The sequence below is a fragment of the Lissotriton helveticus genome, chromosome 3_1 (assembly GCF_964261635.1).
Source record: "Lissotriton helveticus chromosome 3_1, aLisHel1.1, whole genome shotgun sequence".
In the NCBI taxonomy this organism is placed as follows: domain Eukaryota; kingdom Metazoa; phylum Chordata; class Amphibia; order Caudata; family Salamandridae; genus Lissotriton; species Lissotriton helveticus.
In genome coordinates, this window is record NC_136061.1 from 141,324,684 (window position 1) to 141,337,831 (window position 13,148).

Sequence of the window (13,148 nt, forward strand, 5' to 3'; positions counted from 1 at the left end):
CGTGTTTATCTCTCGAAATCCCCACCCACCCTCAGCCCACCACTCATCGCTCTTACCTGCCGCGGCCGAGGCTGGTACCAGGCCCACAATGCAGGCCATGGGAATACTTTCCACAAACACTCTTGGAAAGGGTACGTTTCTAGGAATACAATTGAATAAAAAAACTCAATTTTTAACATGTCCAAGGGGCCAGCTATACAATAACCCCCGAAACCCCACTGTATGCAAACCTGAATCGCCTCTTTGCCACTTATACACAGTGCTCTTTTGCCTTAACAGCTGGGTTTTTAATTTTATAAACCATAACACATAAAAAATCAATACTTGTAGGTTGTACCCAGAACTACAGGTTTTCTGTTTTTCCTCCTGGCAATCAAATGAAAGCAAAAGATAATTAAAAACTCTCAAAAAGCACAGCGGTATGGTACTGGCACAACATCAAAGAACACAACATATGCTAAAGTTCCTCAGATTTCCATGCTTTAATAACCATTAATAGTCTGTAGCCTATGTGCACATGTTGTGTTCTCGAAACCTGTATGCATTGGACACAGTTTTGATGAAAGACAAATATGTCTGCAGCAGTACATCTGCAACCAGTAATCTGTTTATTGAAAGCCACATTGCTGATTACCAATTCACTGAATATTTGGTTGGAGGTTCTGTTCAGAGAATCATAGTTGTGATACTGAATTATTGTATATTTGGACATAACTCTTAATGATATGAGCTCCAACTCCACAACGTTATGGCGTTATGTATTTAAATGAAGGACAATTGAGAAAATGTCTTGAAATAGTTTTTCAGTTTTTGAAGTTGCATGGTTCTAACTTGAATTAGCAATGTGCAAAATTATAGTTCTGCCAGTAACGTTTTGTTAAGGTTGCAAGTTTGAAACTATCGAAAGTTATGGTTAATCACCATCTGAAAACTGGTGATTGTTTTCTGTCAACCACATTTTTAGCGGCAGAAGACTCCTGAGTTTTTTTATGTTTCGACTTCCACAGTGGGTTTGTTAGACAATGTTTTTTTTTCCTCAAAAGTTTCTTTATTAAGTTTTTAAACAAAGGGATTTTTAGCAGTCTCATTAGTACCCATGTCACTAACATAAGTACACCTGTCGTGTATGAGAAGGCCAGTGAAAGTAACAATTGCTATATATTGTCAGGTATCATCTACATATTTCACATTTCCCAGATATGTATCTCACAGAATACTTATTGGTTTCCTCTATAATCCCCTCTCTTCCCCCCCCTCCAAAAAAAGGAAAGGAAAAAAGAACCCAAACTGGGAAGAAGTCTTCAACATTAGTAGACATATGTTCTAGGTGGCACAATGCCTTACACAGGTAGGTTTGAAGGACCGAAAATGGAGTACCCAGTCTGCGCCGGAATCCTGCCGACACTGGGTCGCCTCAACATGGCACCTGTTTGGGTTTTATCAATATTGGAACAAGTGGAGGGCTCATTATTCTCGCTGGGCAGGAACATACTGGTAGTCCTAGTGGTAGTCCCCAAGACAGGTGTTGAATCAGTAGGCCCCATGTGTACTCAAAATATTTAAAAGTGTCCAACAATATAACTGCCATGCGTTCCATGGTTAAAGCTTGCCATAAACGAACATACCATTATGTTACAGAAGGAACCTTGGGCTTGTTCCATGCTCCTGCCACCGCCATCTTCGCTGCCGTCAGACAGAGCCATAAAATTGATTTGTCCCCTGCAGTTTTGCATTTTAAAGAGTCAAACCCAGAAGTATTGAGACTGGGTCACTTGGCACTGGCTATCTTAAAATATCTTTGATTTGTGCTAGGATTTCAGCCCAGAAAGGTTTTATTGAGCGGCAATCCTACCATATATGTAGGAAATCACCAAGCATACCGCAGTCAGTTGGATGTTGTTGGAAAGATTTTTTAAGTTTAGTCGGGTATAGGTATCAATCATAAAGCACCTTGTGATGGCCCTCTCTGATTCCAGTGGAATGACTGAATTTTGGAATGTCCCTCCATAACTTCTCCCACTGTGTCTAACAGATGTCCTTTCCTAGTGTCCGCTCCCAGACGGAGGTGTGTCTTGGGTAAGGGTGCTCGGGGGTCGAAAGTAGGAGTGAGTATAGGAAGGAGATAGTGCCCTTCGTCTGATTACCTCCTTTCACTAAGCTTTCAATTGGTTTCAGTTTTCTAGTTACCGCTTCTCTCACTTCTGCCCCTAGCAACCAGTGTCTAAGTTGTGTGTAGTGATAATGTTCTGATGAGGGGAGTCGGAATTCCCTCTCGGAGTGCTCAAATAGACATCAGTTTTTAAACTTTGTGAAGTTGCAGAAAAAAAAGAAAACTTCACAAAGTTGACAAAGTTCCACTTTGGTAAATTCGCACATTTTCAGTTTGGTATCAGACACAGATTCTGAAATGGAAGACAATGCTCACTTTAAGGTGATCCAAAGACCAAATAGCTTAGAATCACAACTCTCCCATTTACCATTGTGATGGTCACCACTATACAGCTAAACACTGTATACGGGTAAGGACAATTGGGGGAAGGAGAGTGAGACAAACAAATACTACGGGTTGTGGTATATAGAGACTTATTTATCAATGACAGGCCTTCTCTAGGAAAGTACGTACCGGCATATTCAAAGAATTTTGTGTGGATGTTCATGGGATGTTGGGAAACCTCCCTTATAGAGAATGGAATTTTGCATAAGTATGCACTGACAAACGAAAGAGAATGCTTCACATCGTAGATGAAGGACATTAAAATAGCAGTTAACCAATTGGAGAGTATTTTACCAATACTAGCACACACTGGTACTGTTGCGATAATTGCCGAAGACAAGGAGACATTCCCAAATCCAGGCAAAAGCACCTGATATAGGAGCCTGTTCCTGAAGAGGTAAGAAGCAGAGATGGAGTACAATAACAACCTGTCTGTCTGTGCAGGAGAAGCAAAAGATCCTTAGATTAAGTGGAAAACTAAACATGGGATGGAAGAGCTGATTGACCAGCTAGAAGCAAAAAAGAAGCCCATCAGCAAAGCATAAAGTTGCAAGGTGATGTGTGACTGAATTCTTGTACAGTAGACCAGCACTGTCCTGGAAGCAAGAGTCAAGAGCTCCTTTTTGAGCTATCACCGTAAACTCCATCTCCTAATTCTCTATAATCTCCATGCTCCTCTCTATTGGCGAAAAAAGGATAGACCCTTCCATTTCATGACAAACACCTGGATCACGATTGCTGTTTTGAACAATTCAGGCAATATAAACACGGAGGAAATTGTGGCAGAGGAGGAGCGCAGTTCTGACTTGCCATTTTCATAATTAACATAGTTTCTATCCTGGCACAACTTGGGTGATGCCACCAAACTACAGAGCAGTCCCTGTCTTCACCTGCTGGATACCACTCGACTATGGAAAAGCAGATTTGTGTGCCATATGTAGCGGTAAGGCTCATTAATCATGGTTGGGGAGAACATAAACATAAGAAACAAGAGATAAATGCAATGCTACATGGTTTTTTCTTGCCAAAATGCCAAGATAGAGGTGACTCGCAGTAGGCTTAAGATATGCAAGTACATTGAACCCTGTCTCCACCATCAGTTCCTTTAAAGTGTCACGTACCCATTCTTCTTGCATGGTCATATCTTTAGCCCTTACAAATCTCATTTGCCCTTGGCCCTACACTGCTGGTATGATGACCCACCCACTAAGTCAGCCATACACTTAACCTTCTGTTCTCCTTCCATTAGCATCTTCTTTGCTCATAGGCCAGCAGCTTGTATGGGCTGGTATTTTAATAATGACCTTAAAGCAGCTACACATCTGTGTAAGAAGGCTGAAGGAGCCTGGTGCTCTTACTGCTCTTCCCTTAAGTGCTCCAGCTACAACACTGCCTTCCGCCCTGCAGAAAGCAGATTAGATCGACTTTAGTTATTTACTAAGCCTTCAGGATTTCAGATGGCACCTACTTCACTAAGGAGATCTTCAAGCTAGTTTAGTCAGTATCTGATCCTGCCTCCTGAGAAGCTTCCAGACATCTCTCACAAGCTAGTTGTGACTTTCCTCCTTTTTATGACAAAGCCAACTAGATCTGCAGTTAGCTTCCTTTCAGAACTCTGATGGTACCCGTATTACCTCATGCAAACTATTCAGCACATTGTTTTAATCAAGCCACACTTTCCCACAGGACTTCCTTCATCAGGAACTGATTTCAATAGCCCAAATATTGAATAACATATACCATCTTATTACTTTGAATAATTCTGTCCAGCAAGATTGTAAACAAGTTTGACTTGTCATGGAGGCGTGACCGACAAGACAAGAACTACTAGCTGTCTCTGCTGGCTCCGCTGGCCTGTTCTCTAATCCACCTGTTTCCAAGTCATCCAATCTTGAAAAGATAGCCAGATCATCAGGGAGCTGAATACCGTGGACAGCGGAGCCTTTACAAAGCCGTAATCACTCAACCACTATCTCCTGCAGTGAAACTGTCGGACCACAAAACATGGCGGCTAACGGAGGAAACTGCGAGGGGTGAGGCGCATGTACGAACCCCCCCGCCCGGTGGCTCAAGACTGAATGATGGTCCTGTGAAGGCCCCTCCTCCTCCAGTGACATTGATCTCCAGTCAGATGCAGAGAAGGGGAGCTGAGGCCTATGCACCCTCAGCTCCTGGAGTCAAAGATCCCTTCCTGAGTCAGAAATTCATCAATGCCCAAGCCGAGTGCCGCCCCTGCTCAGACACGGGGCAGAGGTGAGTGAGTGGAGAGGCAGCTCCAGCAGACCGATGAGACAGGAAACCTTGATGGCCCTGGTTGTGGAGATGCAGCTGGAGGCCTGACAGCGTGGTATGAGCTGGCGCCCCAACCAGAGACTGCCCTTCTTCGTTCTGGCACGACACTGACCTGACATGCACCAGTGCTGAAGGCCCTGCCCGCTTCCACCCCAGCATGAGGTACAGCCATGTTAGTGAGGACATATGGGACAGAAGTGGCAGTAACAGGTACCTGATGCGATATACATGGTAAGATGCCCATCCGTAAACCATCAGGTGCCAGTTACCAAGGGGGAGGCCTGCAGGCGCTGGGGGGGGGGGGGGTGCTAGTGCAAACAACCATTGTCTGGCCTGGTGACCCACAGGAGTGCCAAAAGAGGCAATGCCGGATGGACCAGGGGCCAAAAAGACACGGGTGAGACCACCTTCCCCTCTTTTCCCCAGTAGAACTGCTCACCAGGTTAAACTATGGGAGAAGGAGGGGATGGGGGAAGCTGGGTAGATTTCTGGGGTTCAGAGATGGGAAAGGGGGAAAAGGTTATGCTTACATGTTGATTGGAGTGGTAGAAACACAGAAATAGAGGCAGTGTTCACGATATAAGGTAGTCCCCCACTGCCACACATCACAAATGAGTAGGGATAACACACAAGGTGAAAAGGGATATTTGGTGATGACGTGGAATGCCAATGGGCTGAGAAACAAGATCAAAAGGGGCTTGGTTGCTCCGTACCTTAGGAGATTGAAACGAGATATGGTCCTATTGCGGGAGACACACCTACATAGCTCACGGTGTGGGTTCCAGGGCAGAGGGGCATACAAGAAGTTAGCACACGCAGGCTTTACCACAGGCTCCGGAGGAGTGGCCATTCAAATTAAGAGGACACCCCCTTCACAATAGACAAATTGTGGATTGACCCCAATGGACCAAACGTAGCTGTAAAAGAGATGTGGGGATGTAGGGACATCACCCTAGTTAGCGTCTATGCCCCACCTAGACTATAAGACAGTCACTAGATAAGGTGGCCAAGATACTGCTAGAGGCTTGCTCCTCTATGCATATCATGGAGGGAGACTTTAACAACGTAGTAGACCCATGCCTAAACCGCTTGAGTAAGACCCCGGGGTAACTGGGAGCCAAGCCACTGGCAGGGTTCCTGACAACCTTGGGATTGATAGACCTCTGGCGCTGCCACCATCCTGATGATCGTATGTACTCATATTTCTCGGGCACCCACAAAGTATTCTCCAGGCTAGATTATATCCTTGCCCCGGCAGAAGAGGTAGTAGAGACAGAGAGGGTAGACCACATGGCAAGGTGTCAATCAGACCACTCACCCCTCTGACTCACAGTAGGGGCAAGATCCTGTCGGCCCAATGTGGGATGGAGGCTAATCACTTGGGAGTTAAAAGATGAGACAGATTCTTGCAAAATTAAGGTTGATACAGAGCTATACTTTACAGAAAATAAGGATTCGGTGCAGTCTGACATCACATTGTGAGAGGCATACAAAACTGTACTCAGGTACAGGGCACCAATTATCATTGCACACATGAGGAAGAAAGAGGTCCGACAGATAGAGGCCTTGGAGGAAAAACTGGTAAACCTAGAGGGGAGCCTTGGAACAGAAACAGACCCCTTTATCATGCAGAAAATCTCAATTATCCATAGAGGATATCAGACATTGGCACACCAAGAGGTGAAGTCCTTGATTCTATCCACACAACACCACCTGTCTAATGCGGGTGATAAAGCAGGGAGACTACTGGCATGGCTGCGCAGGAAGGAGGTAGAGACGCGGTGGATACATACTACACAGACTGACAGTGGAGATATGCATAGTAGCAGGAGATTCCCAATGCATTTGCACAACATTACGCTGACTTCTATATGGCCCGTACACTTGCTGACAAACCCCAGATTAGTGACTTCCTAGGTGAAGTGACAATCCCCACCCTGACAACCGATGGCGTATTAATGCTAGAGGAAGAACTTACCCCAGGAGAAGTAGAGGGTACGATAGGCAAGCAGAAACCAAGGAAACCCCGGATCCAAATGGAATATCGGCAAGCTCTTCAAGAGAAACACGAAAATACTGGCCCCTAACCTACACAATTATTTTTTTCACTCTTATCTTGAGGGTGTTCTCCCACCGTTGCGCCAGCATAGTGGTGATTCATAAATCAGGGAAACCCGCTACGGACTGTAGTTCCTACCATCCAATTTCACTATTAAACATCTAAATGAAAATCTTGGCCACAGTCCCAGCCACGCGACTACTGCCCATGATAATCTCCCTTATCCACAATGACCAGTAGGGGTTTATGCTAAAGAGATCAACCTGATTCAATCTCTGTAGGCTCAATAATTGGCTAGATGCAGTAAGAGCTACAGAGGACCCTCATATATTTCTGTTCCTAGACACCGAGAAGGCATTTAATGCCATCCATTGGCCCTTCATGCAGCAAGCCCTATTGAAATTCGTGTTTTAAAAAAAACTCCCAACGTATCCAGCAGTTCTGAGTAACTTAAACAAAAGAAAATGTATAAATTAAATTAACAGTCAACTTTCTCTAATCACACACCATCCTGCCTTCCTTTTCAAACAGTTTTTTTTGTACAATGCATAGCTTGGCATCTGCCCATGTGTCTATCCTGGATGATCTAAGACTGCTGGAGGACCAGGGCCACTTACCGTTCTTGTCCTACTGAAAACAAAATGTATCCTTTTGAATGGTAGAACAAGACAGATTGCTATTCTGCCTTCACATTGTTGGCATCCAAAGGAATGTGTTGGCCTGGATTGCTTATCATCTGTGAACTTGGTTCAAGCAATGTATCTTCATGCCTTTCAATTTGGCAGCAAAAATGCTTCCTGTGAGATTCCTCATGGCTCCTTCTTCAGCCCTACCTTTTTCAGTGTATATTGTTTCCCCCTAGCCCTATTCATTCACTCCTTTGGCCTCTCTTCAAAAGCTTATGCTGACAATACTCAACACCTCATTTGATTGTATGATTCTTCAACTGGTGCTTGCAGGAACTTCAAGACTGTCCTACAGTGGCGGTTTCCTCAATGAGCTACTCACCTTAAAAACAATTGACAAGGCGGAAATCCTCATTGTAGACAAGGGTGCTTCTCTGTGTCTTCCTAAATTGTGGCTGTCTGGCCTGCCCACCACCCTAATATCTGAGGTTAAGATTTCAGGGCCTGTTAAACAAAGGACATTTGTGTTTGCGCGCCCTGCAAATCACAAAATCACAGGCGTGACAACTGCAGAAGATTTTTACGATGTACCAAAGCCCTCCCACGCAGCACCAGGATATACATGCTAGTGTTAGTCCACTTTAGAGATTAAAATGACACAGCAAAAATGCTGTGACTTGTAAAAGAGTTTTTGAGACCCTTTCTGAATCCTAAATAGGAGGAGTTGTGAAAGGGGTGTTTGCTATTTGCATTTGAGAAAGGTTTGTATCAATGGTTTGTAACCTCAACTGCATTAGCGACACAGCAGTGAGTTACCAATCTCCGAGTTGGGTGATAACTGATTGGGAGTCATGTTGATGACCTCTCAAATAGAAATATTTGTTTTTAAGTAGCATCTGTCTGTTAAATATACTAGGGCTACTTTTTAAAAATATATTTATTGGTTGGGAATAGATATGCAGGAATGGAGGTCTGCTGTCCCTTGCAGAACTACACCCCTGAATTTGCAGTTAATCACAAGAGGTGGCTATCTGAAAACTTCCTAATTAATTTTGATGTCTCTGCAAATGGACAATTTGTGATATCACCTATTAGTACAAGGGTTGCATCGTAAATTTAAAACCGGTCAATGTGCAAACTGTACAATATTTTTAGTGAACAGATTTGCATACGTAACGCCCTATGGCTTTTTTTAATGATTCTCTTGATGTATCTATCCAGAGCAGTATTATCTATTTTTGGTCTTTTCTTTCATCTTTGCCTCCTTTTCAAAATTACCCTTCTACTTCCACTGTCAGGCCTTCAAAAAGTGGCAAAGGCAACTATCATTTCCCACTTGGCCTCAGAACAGGGGCGACCCTGTTCTGAGGTCAGATCGCCCCTCACGCCGGAAGCTCCTCCTGAGAGCCTGTGACTCTGCCCCTCTGCTGCCGCTGCCGGGAGTTCGCTGCTGGTGTGCCCCACGGCCTGGTGACTGTATTTTCTTCCCTCTGCGCTGCTAATACATTCTCGTCTTAGCACCTGCATATCTGGTATTCTGTTCTTGGCTTTGCTCACCGTTCCGTTTTTTCCGTCTTGCGCCCCTTGCCCTCTGTGCCCCCCCGCTTCCCGCCGCTGCTCCCCTGCGGCCCACCCCCTTTTCCTTCTGTGTCCCTTCCCTCACCCATTGGCCACCCCGCTCCTGCCTCCCAGCTGCTCCTCCCTCCCACTTCACCTCTTATGGAAGACGCCACACGGACGCGCAGCGGACGCACGCCCGAAACGGGCGCACCAAAGGCAAGCCCATCTGTGCTTGTCCGTGCCTGGACCGCGCCCAGCGCCAGAATCCCTGGACCCTGTGCCCCCCGCAACGCCAGACTGCACTACAACTCCAGCACCCTCCACGCACTCAACACCAGACAAGACCACACCTGCTACCAGGCCATCCCGAAGCACACCCAAGGGCCCTTCACCTGCTGGAACTGCAGATTCACCAGCATCCAGCCCACCAAACCACCAACCAGAGAACCCAACCACCTCTGCTTCATCCTCCTCAACACTCGCTCCGCACGCAAGCACGCCATCGAACTCTGGGACCTCCTAGACTCTACCGCCCCCGACGTCGCCTTCTTGACGGAGACCTGGCTTAACGCCACCTCAGCACCTGACATCGCCATAGCCATCCCTGAGGGCTACAAGATCTCCTGCAGAGACCGCACCAACGGAGTTGGAGGGGGAATCGCCATCATCCACAAGGACACCCTCAGAGTCTCGACCAACACTGACAACACCCTCACCACTGCCGAGCACATGCACTTCCAGATCCACACCCACCCCAACACGACCCTCAGAGGAACTCTCATCTACAGACCACCCGGACCGCGACCACGGTTCAACGACACCATTGCCGACCTAGTCAGCACCCACGCCCTCGCCTCCACGGACTACATCCTCCTCGGGGACCTGAACTTCCACCTCGAGAACGCCAACGACGCCAACTCCACCGCCCTGATCGACAATCTCGCCAACCTCGGACTCAAACAGCTTGTGATGACACCCACCCACGCCGCTGGACACACGCTGGACCCCATCTTCTCCGCAAGCCCTCACATCTCCTTCAACCACACCACTGAACTCCACTGGACCGACCACAGATGCGTCAACTTCACCTTCAGGAAACCTACCACACACGACCGCACCCAACAGCTGCCAGGCCGCTGCTGGGGCAAGGTCACCAAGGACCAACTGACTACCACCCTCGCCGTGAGACCACCCGCCGACTCCGACATCGCTGCCACCAACCTCAAACAGTGGATCAACGATTGCACCAACACCCTTGCCCCTCTCAAGAGCTCCACAACCAACCACACCAACAAGAAAGCCGCCTGGTTCACCGAAGACCTCCGGACCTCCAAGCGCACCTGCCGGAAACTGGAGAAGAAATGGGTCCACGACCGAACACCAGACAGCCACACAGCCCACAAGATTGCCACAAGCAGACACCACCAACTCATCAGGACTGCCAAGAGGACCGCCTTCAAGGACCGCCTAGACAACAACGCACACGACACCAAAGAGCTCTTCAGTATCGTGAAAGAACTCTCCAACCCCAGCTCCAACACCAACGACATTCCACCATCACAGGACCTGTGCGACTCCCTGGCCACCTTCTTTCACCGCAAGATCACCAACATCCACGACAGCTTCAACTCCGACACCCCCGCACCCACGACCAAGACCACTACCCCTGCGACCTCCACCCACACCAGTCGCCTGACCGCCTGGTCCACCGTCAGCGACTAAGACACCATCAAAAGCATGAACTCCATCGACTCCGGAGTCCTTTCTGACCCCTGCTCTCACCACGTTTTCCTTATAGCCAGCACTACCATCGTGCCCCACCTACGGAAAACAATCAACATCTCCTTCGAGACAGCCACCTTCATGGAAAGCTGTAAGCACGCCGAGATCAAAGCCTTACTGAAGAAACCCAAGGCGGACCCCAAGGACCTCAAGAACTTCCGGCCCATCTCCCTGCTCCCGTTCCCGGCAAAAGTGATAGAGAAGATTGTCAACCAACAGCTAACCTGCTACAACAACATCCTGGACCCCTCCTAATCCGGCTTCCGCAGCAACCACAGCACCGAGACCGCCCTCATCGCCGCCACCGACGACATTAGGATTCTCATGGACAAAGGAGAAACAGCCGCCCTCATCCTCCTGGACCTATCAGAAGCCTTTGACACGGTCTGCCACCGCAACCTATCAGCTCGCCTCCATGACGCCGGAATCCAAGAGAAGACCCTGGCCTGGACCACTTCCTTCCTCTCCGGCAGGACCCAGAGCGTCCGCCTCCCAACCTTCCGCTCAAAAACCACCGAGATCATCTGCGGCGTCCCACAGGGATCCTCCCTCAGCCCGACTCTGTGCAATATCTACATGTCACCGCTCGCCCACGTCGCACGACAACATAACCTCAACATCATCTCATACACCAACAACACCCAGCTGATCATATCCCTCACCGAAGACTCCCACACTGCCAAAACCAACCTCCACAGAGGAATGAAGGCCGTCACCGACTGGATGAAGGACAGCAGACTGAAGCTGAACTCAGACAAGACGTAGGTCCTCATCCTCGGACCCACCCCTTCAGCCTGGGATGACACCTGCTGGCCCACATCGCTAGGCACAGCCCCGGAACCCACCGACCACCCACGCAACCTGAGGTTCATCCTCGACTCCACCCTCTCCGTGACCAAGCAAGTCAACGCCCTCTCAGCGTCCTGCTTCAACACCCTCCAAATGCTTCTCAGGATCTTCAAATGGATCCCTCCTGACACGAGGAAAACTGTCACCCAGGCTCTCATCACCAGCAGACTCGTCTACGGGAACGCCCTCTACTCAGGAACTATGACCAAGGTCCTGAGACGACTACAATGAATCCAGAATGCCTCGGCACGATTGATCCTCGACGTCCCCCAACGCAGCCACATCACACCCCACCTGAGAGGCCTACACTGGCTCCCCGTCAACACGAGGATCACCTTCAAACTCCTCATCCATGCACACTAAGCACTGCACAACACCGGGCCAACATACCTCAACGACCGACTCAGCTTCCACACCCCCACCCGCACGCTCTGATCGCCAACCTCGCCCTCGCCACAGTTCTCCGTATCCGGAAAACCTCCGCCGGCAGCAGATCCTTCTCCTACCTCACCGCCAAGACCTGGAACGCTCTCCCCATCAGCCTACGACAGACCCCAGACCTGCTGGCCTTCAGAAGACTTCTCAAGACCTGGCTCTTTGATCAGTAGCAGCCCCCCCCCCTCCCAACGCCTTGAGACCCTCACAGGTATGTAGCGCGCTTTAGAATTGCAGTGGTTGATTGATTGATTGATTGAATTCGACTTAGCTTTGCCTTCCTGTTTACTCACTCACCAGATTGCTAAGGATTTATTACACTGCAGTCCTGCCCATCTTCCTTCAACTCTCATCTTCATTACAGTGCATGACCTTGCCACACTGCATCCTCAATTTACATTTTACCTCTATGTTCCCTTACACGCATTTAGCTCACCACCTTCACACTTTGAGTCTAGACCCTGTCCAAGAATCACCACTAATGCCCCTCAGGTCTGGAAATGATTATCACTCACCATTGTCCTCATTGATGACTATCTCACTTTCTCCAAGACTTTAATATCAATTTCTACTAGATGAGAGCAAGGTCTTGTATATATTCTAAACCATCAATCACCTAGTGCCCGGATGTTGGTGTGAGTGGCAGAACACTTTTCATGCCTGCTAGAATAGAATGTTATTTGCATAATTTGTTTTCTCCCATCATGAACCATTCTTGATACCTCCTATTTGGACCTCTCTCTGCTATATTCAGATATTAGGAATGGAGACAGTAAAAGACCCTAGTACAGTATTGCGTAAGAGCTGTAAGGTCCTACACATTAGACACATGAAGTTATACAAAGTGACATCTAAGCACTATTATACCTCTCTATGGCCCTGAAAACCAATGCTGAATTTCCATTTCTATCAACAAAGAGTAATAAATGCACAAAGGTATGTAGACTGACGAAGTTGGTACCAAGTTGGTCTTAGCCATTTCCATGCTCATTACCATCTCATATTTTGTTATTCAACTTAATGATAAAAAAGAAAGCCTCAGTTACAAGGT

General features: G+C 47.7%; 1 protein-coding gene across 2 annotated transcripts in view; it reads right to left on the reverse strand.

Moving 5' to 3' along the window:
• AUTS2 (activator of transcription and developmental regulator AUTS2) overlaps positions 1 to 13,148 on the reverse strand; it is a 2,056,888-nt gene that overhangs the window by 1,887,076 nt on the left and 156,664 nt on the right. The window lies entirely within an intron of this gene.